We start from the raw sequence: 8,627 nt of genomic DNA on the forward strand, positions 1-8,627 counted from the left end.
CGTAGCAGGCTGGCTGAAATAAGCTGGAATCACTATCAATGCAAGTAGAATGTATTATTTTCCTGTTTTCTTTTCCTTTTTTTTTTTTGAGACAGGGTCCCATGTAGCTCAGGCTGGCCTTAAACTAAATGTGTAGCTGATGATAACCTTGACCTTCTAATCCTTTTGCCTCCACCTTCTTCTTGAGTGCTGGGATTACAGATGTGTCCTTCTACCCTCAAACTGTGGAGTGTTGAGGGTGAAGCTCAGGGCTTCCTGCTTCCCCAGCCCTGCACTTCTTTTCTTAATGTTCCCTATGTGATTCTAATGACCAATGAGGGCCAGGCGCCGTGGATCTGGGGGGAAATTCCCAACTTGTTACTGAAACAGCATTACTTGCCCATCCACTGGGCTGTCCCTGTCCTCTGACCTCCTCGTCTACTTTCTGTCTGCCTGATCTCCTCCCTAAATTTCCCTTGGAAAGTCCTTGAGAAATGTGAATGATAGGTAATGGTGAGTTCCCACAACTCTGCGGTGGGCTCATTCTCCACCCACGGGCAGCATGGGCATGAAGCAGATGCCTTCTGCTGCAGGGTGTGCTCCACTGGCCATCCGTGAGCTCCAGATTAATATTTTGCCAGCTTGGAACTTCCTTTTCCTTCCAGCAGCCGCTTTCTCATCCGCAGGGCTGTGGAAAGCTATGGGGACGTTGGGGCGCAAACTGAAACTTCTCTTTCCTTGTCTTTACTCCATATCAGTGACCTGGCTTAGAATCTAAGGCATGACATGCTTCCTCATTGTGTCATGGGGAACCAGAGTTGTAAAACAGAAACTGGGAAAGAAATAGCCTTACTCGCTGACATGGATTGAGTACTTACTCCTGGAACCTTCTCCCCGGATGCATGACATGTCATTATCCCCATTTGATAAGGTACGGAGAGGTCCCGCAGTTCGTCTAAAGTAACACAGTGTATTTTAAAGTCAGGTTTCTATACCTCCCAAGCCCAAGCTCTATCCTATACCTCCTTCCTTCTACAGGAGCTCAGAATGCTCTCTTTATTTCTGCGGACCCCTCAAGCCTGCTGTATAGTATCAAGGATTGCCACTCGAGGTGAAGTTGCAACATTCGCGTCCTCCACCTTAGGAATGCACGGGGGCATCGCTGTATGTTCACTGTTCTTATTCCAAGACCAATTTTCTGCATGAGGCAAAAAGAATTCATTGGAGACTCTCCAGTGAAGCCATTGTCTTTTTTGTGTGTGGCCTTTTGCCCAAGGGTTCTTTCTGGAGCTCCTCCTGCAACAGCAGATGTTCCCTGCTGCTATGACAGCATTGCCGCGGCTATTAGAGTTATTAGCTGTGTAGAAATGTCACCTCGTTGCCTCATTTAACTCCATTCCACCTTATTAGATAAGCAAAGTGGGGCTCCAGACACTTGCATAAGTCACCCAAGGTCTCTCCACTAGGAAGTGGTAAAACCAGATTCAAGTTCAAGTCTCACTGGAAACCAGCGCTTGCATTCAAACACTGCCCAACCCGTTCCAGCTTGTTGGCTCACAGCTCTTTTCTTTTGCACTCACTGATGGGTCATGCCACACCCTCTTCCCAGAATCCCTAAAGACATTCCAAACTTTCAAGTCTCTTTTTCTTTCCTGCCCTACCAAAGTCAGGGAGAACTAGGCCACAGGGGATATGTGGCATCAACCCATGTCTTTCCCAACCCTGGTCAGACAATTTGGAGGCCCAGCCAGGAGCTGGATTGAGAACCTAAGGGTTAAAATGGCTCTAGTGGGAAAGTTATCTGCTTTGTTGTAAAACACAGCTTCCCAAGCTTTCTAGAGGAGCTATTAGCATGCAAATGTACTTTGGCTCATGGTTTTTAATGTTTTACTTCTCTTAATTGCTGAAACGGGTTGTAATTTCTAAGCACTGCTGCCTTTGGGAAAGCAGTTTCCTCTAACAGGAGGGACCTATCCTTGCACCTGGAAAGATATGAATTCTGATTTTAGTCAAGCAGTTGGAACCGGAATGATCTCTCTTCTCCACAGGGGAAGGAAGAGCAGCGGAAGCAGTCCAGGTTGAAGCTGGAAACCTCGTGGGCTCCGGTTGCCTAGTTGGTTTCCTTTGGATCCTTAGGTTTGGAACTTGACATTCCAAAGAAGAGATGGGAAATTATGTAGGAGATTTGATGGAGATAAGAGGGACCTTTCTCAAGACTTTGGCTATCAGATAGTGATCGCGAGCTTGCAATGAAAAGTGCTTTGCAGCAGGGCTCTGCTCTCTAGGTGGGAGAATCTGGGCTCTCATTCGGGAGGTAGCCCACATGACCTCTCGGGTGCCTGTCATCTAAACTTTGGCTTTCTGGGGAGTGCAAATGCCCCGGAAAAGGAAGTAAACGTTCTGCTAAGATAAGTGTTGCTCCCAGCCCTGAGCAAGGCCTCGTTGGCCTGCATAAGGACATGATTATGTCCCACTGAGTTCCTCCCGTGGGCCTGTAGCGCATGGACTCAGACGTCAGGCACAGGTCCATAGGTGTCGCGTGGTCTCAAGGCATCTCATTTGGTGGAAGTGTTTTTACACATAACTCTTGGAGACGGCCAGCATGGCCTGGCATTCATTGTCTGACGGGAAAGCAGTCTCCTTGAGGACCACTGTGTAGAAAGTCTGTCATAACTGGAAGGAGTGGCCAGCAGTGGTGTCTTTAGGTGGGGAGGGGATATGACAGCTACCCAAGCCCCGCCTGAGGTCACTAAGGTGAATGTAAGCACACCTTCTACCCGTGCTGAATTTGCTCTGTCAATATCTGCATTCCATTCACTCTGTAGATGCGCAATGTGTGTGTGTGTGTGTGTGTGTGTGTGTGTGTGTCTGTGAGTGAGCACATGCATCCATGTTCAAATGTATAAAGGTGCACACGTGTGCTTGTGGGTATATTTGGAGGCCAGAGGACCAACTTAGGTATCATTCCTTAGGCAGTGTTCATTTTTATTTTTATTTATTTATTTTCTTCCTCCCCCACCAAAAAACATCCCAAACTCCAGATGCATGCACCAACTTGTGCATCTGGTTTACATACGTACTGGGGAATCGAACCTGGGTCCTTAGGCTTCGAAGGCAAGCACCTTAACCGCTAAGCCATCTTTCCAGCTGTACTTATTTATTTATTTTTGAGACAGAGTCTCTCACTGGCTTTGATCTGTCCAAGTAGACTTGACTGGCTGGCCAGTGAGCCCCAGAGATCCACCTGTCTGCCTCCCTTACACTGGGATTATAGACATGTTCCACCACACCCAGCATTTTTACAGGAGCTCTGGGGAGCAAACATAAGTCCTGATGCTTTTAAGGTCATCTCCCCAGCCCCTAGTGGACGGTTCTTTATCTGCCACTTCAGTTGAATTCTGGAATGAGAAGGGCTGGGGAACCACATCTTCCTGACAGGAGAAAGGAAACAGCAATGTCTTTAACAGCAATGCCTCAGACGAGCCCTCTCCTGCCTCAGGCCCGTCCTTTCTTGGTACCTGCTTCTGTCTTCTCATGCCCACCTGCCCACAGTCCCAGTAAGCACCCCTGCGGTGGTTCCTGCTCCATGTCTGCCCATAGGAACATCCTCACCAAAAAACTACGATTGGCCATACTGAACAGAAGACAAGCCATGGAGTTCCCTGTTGATTTATTTCTGTTGGGGGGGGGGTTCTTCTAGGCGGGAGGGGGTGGGGTGGATGTGAAGCAGAGAGAGCTCCCTACAGGTCTCTGGAAAATAGCATGCAAGATGAGCTTGTTCTCCATCATGAGGAGAATGAGGGACAAGGGACACAAGTGTCAAACATTGCTCATCCCGCTGATCCACAACATCACCTCCTGGATTCTCTCCTGTCTTGAAATTTTTTTTTTCCTTTTGATTGGAAACTGAGAGCTGGTGGTTGCGCTCAGAAGGGAAGGTTTTCCACTTCTTGATACATCAGAAGAATTTAACAGAAAAGTTTTTATAAAGAAACTGCTTAGTGGCTCCTCTGGTCCCAAAGATGCCCCGGGGCCACATCACAGGTGACAGAGTATTGGAACCAGGATTCTGTCACTCTCCCATTCCAAAACATCCCTCTTCTTCCTCCACCCTGCCTCCAGGACACATCCATTTGTATCAGCAACAGGTAGAGTTGGCTGGTGGTGGGGAGGGCTTTCCCTGAGGGAGACTTAGTCACAAGTAGCCTACTTCTGTCCCCAGCCACCCAACAGTCCTTCCCCCTCCCTAAAGATTTTCACTTGTATCCTCAAAAAAGACTTTTCCCACTGAGGGAACTCCCAGGCCAACAATATGACCTATTGCATGCTCCCCTCTGCCCGACCCCACCACCCCACTCCAGACTTCAACGCTGGCTTGTCCACCCCCACCCCGACTCCACCTGCCCTGACCTTCCACTGAGCAGCAAACTTACAGCATAACAATGTCTGGTCCATGCTGCCCAGAGCTGCCCTGTGGCTCTTAGCACCTAATGAAAATGTAACCGCATTTAACCCCCCACCGGCTTCCATAGGCCAGTGGCCCAAGTGGGATGGATTCCTTTGTATGATAAGCATCCTGTCTTCCATTTGGATGGTCCACCCTTTTCTCCCTGGAGAGGACTCGAGCTGTGTATGGCTAACTCGGACCTCTCAGCTGTCCGAGGGTACAATGGGGAAAAGTATCTTTTGTGGCATTAACGGCTTTGGGGAGGGGAGCCGGGAGGGGAGCGCTGGTGGGGAGGGCTGCGGCTGAAGAGGACGAGAACAATGTGTGAGAAGCTGAGGTTGCGGGTTTCCCACACGGACCAGTATGTGCCCCCACCCCCCTCTGGGAGACGCAGATCCGCAGCCACACAGCTGATCCTGCCTTGATTGGTTTTTTTTTCCCCCCTTCATTGTGCTCTCAAGGGACGAAAATCCCTTTGTGGCGTGAAAAGAGAGGCGTTCCTGCCATCCCCTCCCTCGAACTGATTGGCTATGTCACAAGATGGCCAAATCCACCCGGATTAATGTGCTGCAGGCCGGCCAAGGGCTGCGGTGTGTGGGGACCACGTCTGAGTCCAGCCCTTCGGGGTGAGTGTGTCTGCTGCCCTGGGAGCAGGGGAGGGGGACAAGAGGGGCAGGCCACCACTTTCTTCATATTTATTATTCTCTCCACCCCTCCTATCCCCGCAGGGATGTTTATTCATGGGCTACATCTGCTGGCTGGCAGGCGACATGTCTCTTGTTAGAAAGAATGTCTGGGAGTCCCCAAGGAGCCAGGGACACGGGCACATTCCTTCGGAGACCTGGCTTTCTCCCTTGCTCAGTTAAGCCTGGAGCTTTCTGGGCTCACCTGTCATCTCGGCCCTCCACCCCAGCAGCCTCCTGAGGGGACCCACACTTCTTCCCTGGGGACTCTCTATTCTCCTTTCCCGCCTTCAGAGCTAGGAGAACCCTTTCTCTCTTTGATTAAAGCTTTTTAATTTATAAATTTTTTGTCCTTGCCAGTTCTACCTGAAGCTCCTCCGTTTTTGTAGCTTCTCTGCATGCATAGTCCCAGGCCTTATAAAACAGCTGAGATTAAGGACGTGTGAGGAGGCCATATGGAAACCTATTACTCCTAAGCCAACTTTAAAAATAAATTTAAAAACATGTTTAAATGGAGGGCCTCAACATGGATGGATAAAGCTGCTTCCAGAATCATTGGGTATGAACTGAAAAATCGCAGTGCCAGGGATGAGATACCTCTGAGTGAGCTGATGGCCAGCCAGGTCATAGAGACCCTCAAACAGAACGGGCCTTGCCTGGCTCTGGGTTACTCACAGAGCTAGATGGTAATTCCCTACTGACGACGCTACACACTTCAGCAGCAGGAAGTAAAACCAAGCTGGAAGCTTACTACTTATGGGCCAGCTCTCCTTGTGCCAGAAGGTGCTTCACGAGGCTCTGGGAGAGAAAATGAGTTAACGATCCTTCCTGACCTGGCTGCGGACCCTGCGTATCTCACAATGAAATGGCAAGGCAACATGTGTCTGCTGCTGCAACAGTGGCAGGAGAGTTATAGGAGTAGCCAGTTGCTCTCTGATTGGATTTGAGGCCAGTTCTACAGAGGGGAAATCATGCCTGATATTGTAGATCTGGCCAAAAGTCTGAGCCTAGGGACCTACGCCCTAGGGGGGAGCCTCATACTGTGTGTGCTAATTGGACAGCAGCAAACCACTTCTAAATATTCTAAATATTAGGTTTGCTTTCATAAATTGATACTACTTGCAGCCTCAGACACAGAAGTTTCTTTATGCAAGGGGTAAGGTGGATGCAGAGGTGTACAGATGGCCAAGTCACCAAGAAGAAGCGACTGGTTCGTGCTCAGCCCTCAACATGAACCACACCGTCCAAGGCTCAGGGAACCTTGTGAAAGAGGCAGAGAGACCGTGAAAGAGGAAGGAGGGTGAGACGTGGGACCAGGAATGCCTTCATCGGGACAGACAAATCCGACCACCGAACACGGACTCACAGTGGGGGGAGGGTTCCTGCACATGACTGAGCCCGTCATTGTCTCGGCACAGGTGAGGGTCTCAGAGGATGCGGTATGTCTGTGGCTGACCTTTGGTCAGCCCACTTGTCTCTCTCTAGTGGAGTCTTTGGAAAGCAAAGGCTGCTGGGTGAAGGAACAAATGAATACAAGGAGTGAAGCTTTGGGCTGGACCCACATGCCGAGGCCTCTGGGATGCTGGGATCACTGTGGGCAGTGTCTCTTCCTCCCATCTGTGTACTTGGACTAGATTTTTTTCTGATATGTCTTTCCGTTCATCCTGGGTGCATTCAGAAGCTTAGACACTGAAGGCAAAAGAAAGCTCTGACACGGGGTGTACTGAGGCACCCACACCCGATTTGGGGGAACAAGATGTCCCTTCCTGTCCCTCCCAGGTAAATCTGTATGTAGGATCAGCTCCATGACAGTGAAGCCAATGATGATTTTATGATTGACAGCTGGGAATGTCATCATTTACTCCTCTGTGTGTGTGCATGTGTGTGTGTAGGTGTACATATCGAAGTGCATATGTGTGTGCATACATGCAAGAGAAAGAGGTCAATGTCTACTGTTTGTGCTTTAATTTATCTCTCACCCCCCATTTTCCATTCTCACGCAAGCTCACCTGGAACTCATCACTGCCTTGAACTCAGAGCGATCTTCCTACCTCCACCTTACTTCTCGAGACAGGGTATCTCACTGAATCCAGAGCTCACTGATTCTAACTAGGCAGCTTGCCCTGGGGATCCACCTATCTCTACTTCCTCAGTGCTGGGATTACAGGCAAGGGCTGCCAAACTCAGCACTTAAGGGGGTGCTGGGGATTTGAGCTCAGATCTTCATGCTTGCATGGCAAGTGCTTTATAGACTGAGCCCTCTCCTACCCCTGTTTTCACTATTTTCTAATGTAAATATAGACTTCCGGTAACAACCTATATGTTTTTAGAACTGTGGGCTAGGGAGAAATGCAGAGAAGAATGAACAAAGGCCATTAGAAGTTTAAGGACAAGCCAGGTTAGGTGCTGTAAGCGAGGAAGTAGCAGTAGGTAGACAAAGCTGTGCGCCGAGGTCAAGCGGCTAGTGTTCACGCTGGACTGTGCTTGGTCCTGGCTTGTAAGTGTGGGGGAGGGGAGATGTTCAGGGGTGGATACAGAGCGTACATGAGGCAGCCAACTCTTAGGATGAGAAGTAGGGCATCTTTTCGGTGCACGGCCTGGAAGCCCGTCTCAGGGGACAGTGGGGATGTGGAAGATGATCACAGGGCCACTTTCATCTGCGCATGTGACTTAAAGATGTTCCAGTGTATCTGCCCTTCACACTTCAGCATGACTGAGTCAATCCCATTGCTCTCTTACGTCTGCACTGATTTGAGCTGCTCTGCTCAATAGGGACTTCATTGCTAGGCGTACGCCTGGTAGGGAAAGGGCTAAATGAAGGCTAAGAATTTGTAACACTTCAGAGAAAGAACCTGAGGACAGTGAAGAAAAATGCAGAAAGGGAAAGCTGTGGTTGATAAGAAGTCTTCTCTCTCTCTCTGTCTATCTCTTTATTTTCTCAATATATTGTCCAAGATCATCTCTTTTTTTGTTGTTTCTTTTTTTAAACAACTTCCATGACTGTAAACACTATCCCATGGTAATTCCCTCCCCTCAGTTTCTCCTTTGAAACTCCATTCTCCATCATATCCCCCTCTTCCTCTCAGTCTCTCTTTTATTTTGAGGTCATCATCTTTTCCTCCTATTATGATGGTCTTGTGTAGGTAGTGTCAGGCACTGTGATGTCATGAATATCCAAGCCATTTTGTGTCTGGAGCTGAGCACTCCTGTCACTTCTTTCCAACACCATGATGCCTTCTGAGTCATCCCAAGGTCACTGCCATCTGAAAAGAGAATGTTCTCTAACCAAAGTGAGAGTAGCAATAATATATGGGTATGAACATTAAGAGAAGTGTTGACTGGGCAGTTTGATAAGCATAGTATATACATTTAGCCAGACAGCAGCAGCTGTTACACCCCGAGGGCTCATGACTACCCCTGTTTTAAGTTTTCAGTATCAGGGATGTATTCCCTCCAATGGAGCAGGCCTCCAGTCCAATTAACAAGCAGTTGGTTTCTATCATGACAGATATGTCACA

The 8,627-nt window shown here is 48.9% G+C and overlaps 1 long non-coding RNA gene across 2 annotated transcripts; it reads left to right on the plus strand.

The window, feature by feature from the left end:
* The first annotated feature begins 4,533 nt into the window (after window positions 1-4,533).
* Window positions 4,534-8,177, plus strand: LOC123463490. 2 transcript variants are annotated; one of them, XR_006638968.1, is made up of 3 exons: window positions 4,534-4,643; window positions 4,888-5,052; window positions 5,155-8,177. It is a non-coding gene; the product is annotated as an uncharacterized LOC123463490 (long non-coding RNA). The 2 variants fall into 2 exon arrangements; XR_006638967.1 differs by having other exon boundaries at window positions 5,470-8,177.
* The last annotated feature ends 450 nt before the right edge of the window (window positions 8,178-8,627 follow it).

The sequence above is a fragment of the Jaculus jaculus genome, chromosome 9 (genome assembly GCF_020740685.1).
Source record: "Jaculus jaculus isolate mJacJac1 chromosome 9, mJacJac1.mat.Y.cur, whole genome shotgun sequence".
NCBI classification, from domain to species: Eukaryota; Metazoa; Chordata; class Mammalia; order Rodentia; family Dipodidae; genus Jaculus; species Jaculus jaculus.